This window comes from Euprymna scolopes, chromosome 21, assembly GCF_053919585.1.
Source record: "Euprymna scolopes isolate OS-2025 chromosome 21, ASM5391958v1, whole genome shotgun sequence".
NCBI classification, from domain to species: domain Eukaryota; kingdom Metazoa; phylum Mollusca; class Cephalopoda; order Sepiida; family Sepiolidae; genus Euprymna; species Euprymna scolopes.
Genome location: NC_136502.1, coordinates 9,775,653 through 9,791,090, shown reverse-complemented (window position 1 = coordinate 9,791,090; position 15,438 = coordinate 9,775,653). Strand labels below are relative to the sequence as shown.

The window sequence follows — 15,438 nt, the reverse complement described above, 5'->3', positions numbered from 1 at the left end:
TATTTCATTAATCGTGGGAATTGGAAAATCATTTTTATTGCGGACAGCATTTTGTTTAAAAAAAAAAATAAATAAAAAATAAGCAGACAGATGTTCATCGTTACATTAAATATAATTAATCTTCTCAGTGAATACTATTATTTCTAAGTATCGGACTTAATTTAATATTATTATTATTATTTTTTTTTTCAATCAGATTTTCCATTTAACTTTCTAACTTGATGCATTTTTATTAACGTTATAATCTTGTTTTTTCTTTGTTCACCTTTGAAATTAAAATGAGTTTTGGAGAAAGAAGTCTGATTCCTTTAGTCAAGCGACTGACATTCAGATGTTTCTTTTTTAATCAGTTAAAAAGCAGGGAAGCATTGGAATTCATATTTCAATTTTTTGAAATTTGATATTTGATCTTTTGAAAGTTGAGCTTGATAAGTTGAGCTTCTGAATTTCAGTTATGTCAGTTACAAAATGCAAATGAGAAAAACCACAAACCAATAAAACGAAAACATGGGAATGACTTGGTTCAACTTAAAATAGACTGAACTTTCGCATCTCTTGTTACCGACTCCAGTGACAGTTGATGGTTGAGAAGCAGAGGGTTGAGGAATTATCTTGATACCTATCTCTTAGCTGGTTACAAGAATTAGCTAGTGACAAGAAATTCATTCAAAATGATTGACCTAGATAAGTGTATAGAAAAAAAATAAGAAAAAAATAAGAAACCATCTTTAATATTGTCTGATTTGAAGAATAACAGATAAGGTTAGCTATATTCAAGGATGATCTTTATTTGGGTGTAAATTTTCCTATTCCTAAATCGGCACATCGAGTTTTATTCTTTTATTTCTTTATTTTTTGTCTTTTTCTTTTGATAATATCTTCTGATTTACGTTTCTAAATTTTTGAGATGAGGATTGGTTATTCATATTATTTGGATTCTTCAGACTACGATTCTCATTTTGAGTGTCATTTTCACAACGTTTCGGTCGATGTAACCTTCAACCTTCTTCAGGTGTATCTTGTTGATCTCAGGAATTTGGATGCAAGGACACGTGCTACAGTGGTTAGAGTACGTGGAAAAATCAGTTGTAACAGTTATATTCTCCTGAAAGGTCAATTCTGAGTATGACGACTGAAAAATACATTTGCAAATTATTTAGGACTTCTATCCAGTAATGGCTGGCGGAACAAGAGCATGCTACCCCTGTGAAGTAAATATAAGGTTCCATTCGAAAATCTGTCCAAATTCCCAAGTTTGACAAAAACGTTCCCGAGTTTGGCAAGATACTCCTGAAGAAGGTCAGAGGTTTCATTGACCGAAACGTTGTGAAAAATGACACTCAAGATGAAAGCAGTAGTCCAACAAATCCGAATAATACGTCTTCTGACTTGTTGAAAATCTGGAAATGTGTGCTTTTAATTTCATCCTTATTAGAATTTATATTTTCTTATTCGTTTCAATTTTTCTGATGTCTGATTTGGAATAATGAAAACACATTACAAATAATTAATCTACTGTTTCCCCTTGCCAAACTTTCACAAAAACAACTCAACTAGCTACACCCACTATATATTTCTCCTAATCTCTATCTGTCCCTAAATCTAAATGCAGATACCATGAACAAAGCTTCTTTCCCAGAACTGCCTGCCAGAACTGTTCTGCTGGCTTGCTTCCTGGTTGAATACTACATAGTAGGCTTCAAATCCAATGTAAACAAGTTGTTGTGGAGCTGTCACTATACAAAATCAAATTCTATCCAATTTACACCATAAATGATTACTATACTACCACCTTACGTTCATTAACCCTTATCCTCAAGTGGCTTGCAGGCCTTGAAAAGTGGTGATTCCTAAGTAAAAAAAAAATGAACACATTAAAATTCAGTGCAAAAGAAATAAAGACGCATTTAAAATTGTAACATTATCTGCAGACCAACACATGATGTGTGCAGTTTTAGACGCAAAGGAGATCAAGACAAAGAATAGGAAATAACTCCAACTCGCTTGTTCTTTGTAGCAATGAAAACGCATTACAAATAAAATTCACTGCAAAAGAAATGAAGATGCATTTTAAATCATTTACCAAAGAATTCCTTACAAATGATTCATTGGGAAAGTGACTTTCAAACAGTTTACCATGAAAATGGATGACATTGTTGTATCGGTGTCAGACAATGCCGGAAAATATCGGAGCCGGGCAAAACCAGTTGTAAGTCAGATTACTGGCGATGACATTAACCTTAGATTCCAATTAAAGAAACGAGATCAGGAAACAATGAGAGAAATATTTAAAAACCTTGATAAAAGTACCAAACATAATACAACAGAACAAGAACGTCAAAATAAATATAAGTCAAAACAAAGACAATGAGAGACAGAAGAGAGAGAAGTCAGTGAAACACCTGTGCCGTCGTCCGACCGACCGACCAACCCCACACCACCCCCATACTAACTCAAACTCTCTCGCTTGTCATATTATCACCTGTAAAATAAATAAAACTTTGTTGATTTAACAAATTATTTAATTACAAAAAACACCTTCATCAGAGTGTATATACTTTGGCACGCATTTCGTAAAAGTGCGTCTATAAAATATATAAACGACGATATAACAACATGATTGAGTTTGGAAATACATTGAACAAATTGGAATTCTTTAAACACCCGTGTCTTCTGCTTTGCTAAAATTGTTATTTGATATTTTTTTTTTCCAGGTGCAGGAATGGATCCTCAATGTCTCGCAAAGCTTGCTTATATTTCACTGTGCAGTGTGGAATGTTTCCTTGTGGACATACTAAAAGAAAAGGTATGGTCATTGTTTCTTTTATATCATTTCAACCGTTTAAAAAATTTAAGAAATTTTTTTTTTACAGGCAACCAATGTTAAATGCTTTTACAAAAACAGAAATGGTTTCCGAAGAATTCTTCCTTTTTTTTTTTTTATATCACCTCCACATGTTATTAGCAATGCTGTTCTTTTGGAAGGAGAAGGTAGGGCAGTTGCGCATGGACATTTTCAACATGGCCTTTCATGATGGCTAAGAGATATTTGATGGGATTGAGGTCAGATTAATTTCCTGGCTGTCTGCCTAATCCATCTTTTTTTTCGGGTTGAAAAAAAAAATCAATTCTTCATTGAGTCAGCCATCAAACTTCAGAAAGGGAAACATCTATATTTACAAACGAAATTGATGTGTGCAAAGAGCGTAAAAAATATCAGGAAAATCTGTCAAGATGACGTACAATGATTGTCTGCCGTTCAGTAGCGATCATAGAAATCAGAAAGAGGTGGATCCACTTAGAGATTGAAAGATTGACTTGTTTGTACTAAAGAAAAGGTATGGTCATTCGTTTTTTTTTGGGAGAACGAATGTACAAAGTTTTGTAATAAACCATGAGAAGTCCAAATCTGCATATAATGAATACTTATTTCTACCTCATATTATTGGAAATTTAAATCATTTTCACTACCACTATTACCATTTACTCACTAGGAGTAGTTACACGGGCCATCATCAAAGATTTCTCTTTGAAAACAACTTGTGGCATTCTCTGGAGTCTAAGTGATATTAAATCTCCCCAGATTTCCAGTACTCTCACCTCTTTCAATGACCATTGCACATGAATCTACATTATCGCAACAGCTGCTTACCATTGATTTTTTTTTTGGTGGCGACCATTGGTCTTCATTGGAATTTGAGTGGCAAAAAACCTCTCCAAGGTCCCAGTCCTCTTTGTATTCATCAAGCGGAGATTTAACTAGTGCTTTCTCTCTTCGGTCTTTCCATCCTCCTTGACCCTCCTCACTTATTTAGTGTGGCGTCAGTCTTTGGTGACACACACACGGAAAAAAAATTGGGGGGAAGGGAGGAGTGCAAAGGGGTAACTTACAATTCTACAGTTTCAGTTTTCATGATTCCATGTGATGTTCCTTTGTGCTTTACATCTGCAGCATTTTCTGTATATGCAGTTTGTGTCTGAATCTCTGCATTCAGGGGTTTTCCTTATTATGTCAGCCGTTTTCATTACTGTTATTCGTTGTATTATTATTATTATTATTATTATTATCATAAGTCAACATCGTCAGCTTCCAGCTATCTCAAGCCAACAGAGTCTAGACCATTTTTTAAATGGCCTCTTTCTGGCAAACTATGGTATGTTACTGGTTCTGTGTAGTTCTAGGAGGTTTACTCTACCAGGCTTTGTCTTCTCTCTTTGGGAAAGTTTATTGCTATTCGCCTGAGGCGCCTCTACTGGGGAATGCTAATGGGTTGTCCAGGTATGTTTTGCAGGCTTGAGCGTTCTTCCTTGGGAGGTGCTGGCTCTTCAATCCTATTTTCTGACCCTTGTGCACATCTTTCCTGCTGTGGAAAAGATAAAAACCCAACATCGTTGTTTTCTATCAGGTGGTCTAAAGAAAGCATATGCTATGCGTATATCTTCTTAGAGCAGTTAAACTGCTGAAATTCTCAGATCGTGTTCTGTTTTAGAGAAGTTGTTTCTAATGTGTTGTTGCTTCACGAGCGAGGAGAGACGGGACCAAAATAGAAAAACATTGTTAGCGCACGTGGCAGTACGACTGCGACAATATCAAATCAACTGAATAACAAACGTAAACTGAACACTTTCAAATCTACAAGACTCAACACGGACAACATCATTGGCATGACCTGGCATGGTCCTGAACAATTCTGTCGACACAACCCTACATAATATGAACAGTTTCGTCGACATTAGCCGACAAAATTCTGAGCAATTCCATCAACACGACCCGACATGATTCCAAGCAACTCCATTGACATAACCTGACACTACCAAAGCAACCTTGGCAGTTACTTTCTGAACAACTCTGGCTTCATCTTTTTCTAGCCCTTGGACGATCTCATTTTCGCCGTAGGTGGAACGTTCCAAGACACTGACACATAATTCTTGAGCATTTCTGTAAATGTCTGTAACATATGTAACACCATCATCAGTTCCATATTAACACAATGTAACATTTATTTAATCCCACAACCACACCCTAAAATGCCATGCTCTCATTTTATACAATACAAACAGGGAGACACGACGTTGCCTGGGGTTGAATGATGATCAACGAATATTTCACACTCATATATTTTTATTGTTATCGAAATCCGTGAAATCACCCGGGAAGAAGCTTCACATGCCTCCATGCAGTAACTTAGTCCAAAATATATGTTATTCTACATTGCATCCTGGGGAACCTACTGTTTCTTTTATAAAATTATTTTATATAAACTTCTTTCTAGTTAATGAAAAAAAAAAAACATTAAAAAATTTACGTGCGGGGTTTGAACCTACAGACTACGTCATGCAAAAACCAAAACAAAAAAAAAACAAAAAAACAAAAAAAAAACAAAAAACACGTAAATTTTCCAGTTTTATAAAATTTTTTGTAGTTAATGAAAAAAAATTAAGAAATTCATGTGCGGAGTTGAACCTACAAATCACCTCATGCAAAAAAAAAAAAAAAAAGAAGAAAAACACGCTGTCAACTTACTAACAGTAGAATTTTCACGGCCCATTGTTCTATGATTGTTGCTAAGCGACGACAAGGAAAAATGGTTTTACCGATGATAGATAAATTAAAATAACGGTTTCGATTATCGGTAATTATCGGGGGTATTCTGAGACAAAACTTTACTAAGATCATTCCTAGATTTATACACTAAAGTTCTGTAAATTTTAAAGAAAATCTGTTCAGCCGTTTCGGAGTCTATAAGAAACGAACTCACACACACACAGACAAAGTTGCATTTATATAATTGTAGAGATAGAGATATTAAAATACTAAATGTACCTGTGACCTGTTGGGTTACAATCACTATTTATTTTAATTCCATTCGAAAATACATAATCTTTCAAGTCATTCTTTTAGCATGACTAAAAATAAGTCTCTTTGCGTCTATATTCTTCTGATTATTATCATTACATAGAGAAGTGTATTATACTTTATTTTTCTTTTATATAAATAAAGAGACTTGTTATTTTGACATATACGTGTTAGATGGCCATGCTGAAAAAAAATAATAAAATGGTCACAGAGCTATCAAGAAATATCGGAGAATGATTGAAAGTGAGAAGAGTAAAAAAAAAAAAATACACAAGAAAAAGATGTGTGACTTTTTCAGTCACTTAGAAATTATAACTTATTAGAACAAAATAATTTTTTTTCAGCATAACTCAATCCCAGAAATAAGTATATTTTAGCATGCATTTTGTGTGATAAGAAAAAAAAAACTTTATGGAAACAAACGTTGATTATTTCGCATTTAGTGTATATAATAGATATATAGGCTTGAGGTAATTTTTTACTGTGATTATTGACACTAGATAATTTACCCTTGGACGTTTACCCGCAAGATATTTATAATCTATGAAAATTCTTTATGTCTCTGTTTAATACTGTCTAATCCATCTTTGCATCTCTTCACACACTCTTCTTTCATCCAATTTATTACAATATTATTTAATGCACCTGAATGTAATAGGTCCTGCACTTCAGTTGCTGCCCCATCGACGAAATGCTACATCCCTCTGCCTGTTTTACAAGTATGTTAATGGTGGATGTTCCAACGAACTACAAGCTCTTGTGCCACCTCGACAGAAATACCCCAATAAATCTGACAATCAGCAAAATCCCACCCCTACACAGTAGAGATCCCTAGATGTAAGAAAGCCTTCTACTTTAATAGTTTCTTCCCTAGAACTGCTACACTTTGGAATTCCCTTCCGGGTTCCTGCTTTCGTGACTGTACTGACATGCAGAAGTTTAAGTGTAATGTAAGCAAACATCTTGCTGCTCAACTCCCTACTTAGTACTCCTACAAATCATGTCCCAGATAGAAGCCCCCTACATCAAAGTGGCACTGTTCCTTGTTCGGGGTAAAGATGCAATAATAAAAAAAATGTGTTTCTCATAGCAAAGAGGATTGTTATAAATTTATTTCAGCATTTGTTATATCCATATTTTACGATTTAATACCAAAAGAGAACTAAATGGTTCATAGGTATTTCTTTTGTTGGGCTTCTTCGCTTTAACAGAATCAGCTTTATGAATAAGATAGCAATGGCTTCCATCTTCAAATAACATCAGCCTTTCCTGTGATATGAACGATTTTCAATTCCTCTTTTAAAGGACATAAGATATTATTATTAATTAGTAGGGGGCGCTCACCTTTGCCTGGTTGTAAATACGCTTAACTATATTTTAATTCATGCATATTTCGTATTTATTATTACAGAGCTAATTCGCTGTTGAATATTATATTATACCTAATATATAATACTTATTTCAAAAGTTAAAAAATGACTTGGGTGCTTTCAGCTAGAATTGAGACCAAAACATTTAGCCTTTAAGCCGCGTCTCCTACCGATGTAGCTATCGAGAGATAGGTAAGGAAGATTTAATATTGGTGTGTGATTACTATTTCCTGTTTATTTCAGTGCTATGTGACCAGTATTTTAAAAGTTTATCGGTTCAATATTTACACATAGACACACATACTAGTACTGTTTTATTTACACAGATTAACGTAATGATTAAAATAAAAATGCCTACATTTTTCAAATGAGCAGTTTTACCACAATCAAAATTTGTCTAAAAAATAATTTCATAAAAATCAGACGTTTTTGTTGTTGCTGTTGTTCGTTTCCCCAATTCTTTTTAGAAACTGATATTTACAAGATAGACCACGTGATGCTTGCTAACATCCACAATGAAAGTGATGCTTAGATTCATAGTATTTGGATTGTTCCGACTACTGTTCTTATCTTGAGTGTCATTTTCGCAATATTTCGATCAATGTAACCTCCGACTTTCTTCAGATGTATCTCGTCAAACTCTGGGACGTTTCTTGGGAATTTGGACGGAATTTCGAACAGAACCCTTTATTTACTTCACGCTTGTTCACGTTTGAAATTCTGTCCAAATTTCTAAGTTCGACAGAAACATTCTCGAGTTCGACAAGATACACTTGAAGAAGGTCGGAGGTTACATCGACCGAAACGTTGTGAAAATGACACTCAAGATGAGAACAATAGCCTGATTTATCCAAATAATATAAATAACAAATCCTCATCTTAAAAATTCAGAAACGCAACGATGCTATAGAATTGTCAGAATTTGAACTTGGCACTCAAGATTATCAGTCCACGGCGATATCCACCACAACTTCACATCCCAAATATTTATAGATACAGGAAAATATGTTTGTCTTTATATATATATATATATACTCAGTAAACATCACTTTTCCATTGATCAGTAGTCAGACAGTTCACATGATTCAGTGGGTCAACGGTCTTTAAACACCATTCTGTACAATCTTGCCCAGTCGCTTGATTCCAAGTTTTCCTTGGCTAACCTTTCTGTGATTCAAGACATGTGTGCTTCTGTAATGATTTAGCCGTGAAGATGTGCACTTCACATGTCCATACCAGCGTAACAGATTCCTCCTTAAGATAACCTCTATGGACGAATCAGTTGTATTGGTACATTCATGTGAAGTGTTCATCCCCTTGGATAAATCATCACTGAAGCACGGATGCCTTGAATTAGAAGGAATAGTCCAGTGAATTCCACATGTATGTGTTCTCCACTTATCTTGGCATTGTTTTCAGTCGTCCTGGACATTTCCATGCCACAGGACTCAAGCAGTGTCGATTCAGGAGAGATGTAGTTAGAGATTAGCCAACCCTTGCATCATTATTATACGTGAACCAAGAACCGGCTGAATGGAACCTATCGGATGAGAATGTATTGTCCCTTTCAATGTTTTGCAATCTGCGTATGTCTGGTGAGCAGCCCTTTAAATGTTATACACACGTTGACATGACCATTAGACGGACAATATACAAAAATATATAGGTAGTATTGACACATATCCTTCCACAGGGTATTTATTGTCTTTCAAAACTGAACGGAAGCGATGATTGTGATGATTTATGAATAAAAAAAGGGATCATCTGTCTTGCACTATAAACCAATATAATTTTATTACTGATGGAAACATTTGTGGCTGTGCAAATACTTAAACAATTGTGTGATTCACCTTATCTATATTGTTAATGCTTTCTTTGTAGAGCCAAATTCATACAGAAATCAGTGCTAGCTTTGAGTCATTGGTTTCAAGTTACATTATTGAGAAATACAATGCATGGAAAATTATTGAAAGGAGACTACTGTAGTGGAATCACTAATGCTAAAAAGTAAATATCTTGAATAAGTTACCCTCTTTCTTTCTCCAGTTTATTCAGATACACCGTTTTCGTCACTTCCTAAATTTTCACATGAACATGTGAACTCAAAGTATTTTCAACCAATAAAAATTGTTTCAAACCCAAAAATAACACATATATGTGAAAGTAATAAGCCAGTACAAACTCAGAAACTCCTAAACGATCTGGTCAACAAAATCAGTTTGCTCCAGAATTCTCAAGACGGCTGCACTTTAAACAAAACACCAGAACGTCTTTTCAATATCCCTCTACATGCCTTTAGCTGGAGAAAGTAAAAGGACTCTATGATTCACGTATCGGCTTGCTTTATGTTTCACACACATCATTGCATACTAGGGCTAGTCAGGCAAGCAAAAACAAACTGCTACTCATAGCTATAAATGTATCAACAAGAACAAGGTAAACCAACGCACGCACATACATAATGCCAAGCTGCCAAATACTCATGTATATTGCTTATATGCACACATTTAACACTATGAACATATTTTCATACATATTTCAAAGCTTTGTGATTAATAACTCAACTTTCTTCACCAAACATGTGTTTACATAAATGACTAACACATAACTTTTATACACAGTTTATATTTAATACTGATGTTGTTTTTGGCAAAATCCAAAGACGCTATCGTCATCCAATATGTCTTTTACCAAGACCAGGGACCACAACACACTATTTTAAGTTATGACTTTCAATATTTAAGAAAAATAAGGGAAAGACTTTTAAAGTTTAAAACTATAAAATCGAATCTCGACTTGCAGATGTCGTTATTAAGATTAAAAAAAAGTTTCTGTTGGATTTTATTTCTTTGATGTGCTTTTAGTAAAATGGATAAAAAAAAATCAAACAAAAATGGCTATTCCGGTAGTTTAATTTGGTTTAGTTTTGTCTCGCAAATCTAATGGTATATGAACACTTCTTTGGGTTATCCGATAACAAAACAATAAAATTGTCTCTTCTTTTTTATAGCGATCGTTTTGGTGTTTTTCAATGTTAAAACACAATGTTGAAAACGTTTCACATCGGTTAATATGCATGTATTGTTCTTTTGACCATAATTCTATTGATAACAATGAACGGGTGTCCATAATTCACACTGTGATATTTTAGTGCAACTGAATGCATATGGTTCAACTGAATTTGAACCCGATTTCATCTTACAACATATGGACCATGTTTTGGGTCATTTAATACTAAAGCCTATTGTAAACGATTCATGGTGAATATACTTCACTATTTACCAATAGATAATTGAGGATCTGTTGGTTCATACGTTTCCCAACATTATCATTAATAAGGCTAGGACAACAGCATATTCTTTTCTTTGTTTTGACTCTCAAGTGTGTATCCGTTGATATCTGATACGCTTTCATATAGACTCATGTTGTTGATTAACTGTGTCTGTGTCAGATATATACTCAAGAGTCAGATCAATGAAAAAACTATTCTGTTGTCATAGCCCTAATCATTAAACACAATGGATCTAATAGGATTTTAACTTAGCATACACAGTTCCATAGTCTACATCAGTAGACATTTCACCAATCTTTGCTCCCCAATCTATGTTGGAACACATAGATTGACTATAAAGAATTAATCCTGACTGCCTGAAAATTTATCCTCTCATTTTATTATATCCATAATACTAGAGATAATTAAGTTATAAGATTTTGAGATTATTGTACCTTGGATTACACTAACAACGAATAAGAGAATCCTCTGTTTTCTGGATTTTCTTCAGATTCTAAAGAATCAATTATGACCTATGAACGAATGTGTATATCCAATAGCGAATTGTACGGTTCCAGCAGTCAATCAACTGATGAACTTGTGGTAGTTAGGGATAATTATGAGTCTCTTCCATTCCTGGAGAAACTAAACCATAAACATAATCTTTGCAATATCTACTTTAGACATTTTATTTATACACAGAGAACTTGAATGCCTACTAGACACTATCCTCGAGTATCTAAGGTCTCTCTGTACAAGGGTTTGTCAGGGCAATCTGGCATGAGGATACTTTACTCTACAAGTAAACCCTGACTAAATATTCAAAAACACATGATATTCACAACCCAAATAAGATCTCTGTTATGACTCACCCACACTGGCCTTTACGATGAATAGTGCACCTTCATCAAGTGATATTACTTCAAGTAACAGCATAAAACTGGATACTTCACCAGACTAGAAGAATTCTTGTCCTGGAATCTAGTAAGACGAAAAGGCCACAAGAAATATATACTATAACATTTAAATGGTCAATTTAGAGGGAGGAAAATAATTAAACTTGGCTAATATTTTCGAGGTTATGTTTGCAATTTGATATGGCTTGTTTTTATTTTAATAAAATTAAAACTATAAGCGAAATTTAAATAAATTATTTGAAAGGTTTGTGGATCAATTTATGAGAAATAAAGATAAAGACAAATTCTATTCAAATGCATCTATTCCAATTCAGGAATTCATGCATAAATATATAGTGCAACGGATAAAAGCACTGTGTGATAATCAATTTTTAGTAACAATCTACGCCAACATTCCATATAGTGGACCATAACTAATAAATAAAACACTAATTAACATTAATAGTGGCAGACGAAACGAAAACAAACTACCCCTGTGGATTAAATTAAAGGTTCAATTCGAAATTGCTTATAAAGTTCTGAGTTCAAAAAGATGCACTTGAAGAATGTCGGAGGTTGCATTAACTGAAATATTGTGAGAATAACAACGAAGACCAAAAAATATATGCATTCATTTTTTAAGGACTGTTATCCTCATCTTTATTGTTGTTTCACCACATTTCGGCCAACTCATCCTCTGACCTTCTTCAGGTGGTTAACTGCGATGGGATAGGAAGGCTGATTCTTGTAACTGTATCTCCAGTAATTACTGCCTTCCATAGTTGTTGTCTTATCACGTTTTGGCTAACTAATTTTCTGGCTTGTTTTGGGTAGGATTGAAACTGCTATCTTCAGACAATGTTTACCTGGAATGAGTCCATGGCGTAGTCGATAGAGACGTTGAATGTCTATGGTTCTAGGTGAGCATTGTCTGAAGGTAGTGGTTTCAATCCTACCCAAAGAAGGCCAGAGGATTAGCTGACCAAAACATGTTGAGACAACAACAACTATGGAAGGCAGTAATTATTAAGGATACAGTTACAAGACTCAGCATTCCTATTCTGTTGCAGTTATTCACCTGAAGAAGGTTGGAGGATGAGTTGGCTGAAACATGGTGAAACAATAACAACTATGAAGATGAAGATAACAGTTTGCAAAAAAAAACAAAAAAAAAAACTGAAAACACAAATTATGAAGCCTCATCTCAAAGTGTACTAAAAATTTTTAAAAATATTAAAAAATAAAAATAAAACAACGAAGATGAAAATAGTATTCTGAATTATCGAAAAAATGAAAATCATTAATGCTAAACTTTCGAAACATAGATGTTACATAGATGTTACATAGATGTTGCATAGATGTTACATAGGTGTTACATAGATGTTACATAGATGTTACATAGATGTTGCATACATGTTACATAGATGTTACATAGATGTTACATAGATGCTGCATAGGTGTTACATAGATGTTGCATAGATGTTACATAGATGTTGCATACATGTTACATAGATGTTACATAGATGTTACATAGATGCTGCATAGGTGTTACATAGATGTTGCATAGATTTTACATAGATGTTACATAGATGTTGCATAGATGTTACATAGATGTTACATAGATGTTACATAGATGTTGCATAGGTGTTACATAGATGTTACATAGATGTTGCATAGAAAGTAAAATGTCTCTTTTTGCAAAAACGTAAATATTTCATTTTACTTGCCATGATACATGATCTCCGATGTGAAGAAAAGTTACTTTCTGCAAATTCTGATTTGAAGATGGTCTCATTCATGGGTGCTTTCAAATCATGCAGAGTTGATACTGACAAGTAGGGGGGACGGGGGATGCCAACTCTTATGGAAGAAACAATAATGGATCTAAAACATGGCTAGTCAACTGATCCTTCAAAGTTAGCAGAAATCATGCTTCGCTCAAATAAACCCAATCAGCAGACCAAGAAAAGTTGAACTGCCTAAAAGAATTTCTGATTAAAAATTAGATCAGATGATTAATTTCATGCCTGAAAAGTGTTTCAGTTGGCATATGACTAAAAGGCAGCCAATAAAATATTAGTGCTTCACTGGAAGATCAAGAATTTGTAGGCGTGAAGAAACACACACACACACACACATATATATATATATATATATATATATATATATATATATATATGTATACTAGCCTGGGTGCACGGCGTTGCCTGGGTGTTTGGAGGTGCGTGTTGAAAAAAAAAAAAGTGGTAGTAGGAATGAAAGGCTCGAACCCGTACTGAGAAGGAGGAAAAGAACAAGAAAAAAAAAACAAAAAAAACGTGACGTCTTTGCTGTTGCGCCCACCACCAAGCCGGAATTGACAAATGTTCACATTAAGGCTAGTCAATCGAAAAGAGGGGATGACTTTCAAAAATATCGGCAAAAAAAAAAAGCGACCCCTCCCAGTAGAAAAGATCCCAGTTGAGGGTGAAGGAATTAATGTTTTTAGCCAATGCTTTGATATTTGTCATCCGAGCTTCAAAAGGATACCGATCTCGTGAAAATCCGTCACCTCTGTCGAAAGTTTTAGGCAGACATACTAACATACATACATAAATACATAATATATATATTTAGACAGACAGGTGAGATTTATATTATAGATTAACAGGGAGACCCGACGTTGCCAAGGATTGAATGAGGATCAACAAATATTCCACACTTCCAATACTTTTATTGTCATCAGAATCGGTGAAATCGACCATTTTTCAATCAAATCGATTGATTGCCTGCTCTAGTTGAGAACTCACCATTGTGCACCAGGAAGGAAGTTTCCCTGCAATGACTTGGTCCGCAAGAAATTATAGAGAACCTACAACCGTTTTTATAAACTTATTTTTATATAATGGCTTGAATTAAAGTTTAAAATACAAAAGTCAAGCATCATGGTTCAATTGCGTTCTCAACAGAAACATTCATTTTGAATGCGACCTAGTCTTATCAAAAACTACTGTTGATTTTATATGCTGGGCCCTTCTACTTGTGTGGGGATAAAACTTCTCAACGTGATGTTAGGCTGTATAAGGGTGTTAACTATGGTCGAAATCAGATTGTTCCTTATTTAATCAGATTTTTCGATTATCGATACTTAGTAAATATATATATATATGTCATCCACAAACAATACTGTTTGGCTGTATCTCATCAGTATGGCAAGACAAGCAACTACCTCAAGCTAGGATTGAACCTTGACCTCCCAAACGATAGTCAGCACTTACATATATATACTAACAGGCCGCCTGACGTAGCTCAGTTGGAAAACATGCTTAAATATGATATTTAAATTATGCAGATTTTGTATTTATCATTATATTGTACGATTTTGTATTGATTATTATATTGTACGAATATAGAATAGTGATTTCAAAAATTTAAATATATATATATTTAGACTTGGGTGCCATCAGCTAGAATCGAAACTAAAACATATAGCTTTCCAGCATTATTCGTTACAATTTGAGCTAATCCATACGCATATAAAAACTTAAAAAAAAATAACGTTCCTATTTACTTGCCTCCCCACGAGGGCAGAGTTAGACACAAGGTCGGTTTTTAATGTGGGGAAAATCCAGCTTCCCAAATAGGGGCACTCTGGATAGGAACAAAAATAAAAATTACCTCAGTCTAGAAGGATTTTTCCTTCACTGGTCGTAGACAGAAAAGGCGAAGTGTAGTATCAGAACAGATACTACACTTTGCTCCCAGCCATAAGGCCAAGATCAAAGAAAGATATTAATGTACATTTGTGCATGTTTAGAAATAACATGTTTAATGAACATATGTCAACCAAGTTCCAATTTGTTTCAGTTTTGACTCATTAGCAGCTAATTTTATCAGCTAAAACCTGAATAGAATGTGTTCCGCGTGTCAAAATCCCCTATAAATCAAGTTTTAAGTCTGTAGACCAAAAATTGACGGAAACCACTCTGTTCACAGAGAAACAAGGTCATATATATATATATATATATATATATATATATATATATATATATATATATATATACT

At 34.2% G+C, this 15,438-nt stretch overlaps 1 protein-coding gene across 2 annotated transcripts in view; it reads left to right on the top strand.

Annotated features, from left to right (window-relative positions):
- The window catches only part of LOC145241986 (protocadherin gamma-C3-like), a 317,626-nt gene that overhangs the window by 136,622 nt on the left and 165,566 nt on the right, over window positions 1-15,438 (top strand). For both annotated transcript variants that reach the window (XM_080104859.1, XM_080104861.1), the window contains exon 2: window positions 2,715-2,806. The gene's annotated coding sequence lies outside the window, so the exon portion shown is untranslated. The remainder of the gene's footprint in view (window positions 1-2,714; window positions 2,807-15,438) is intronic.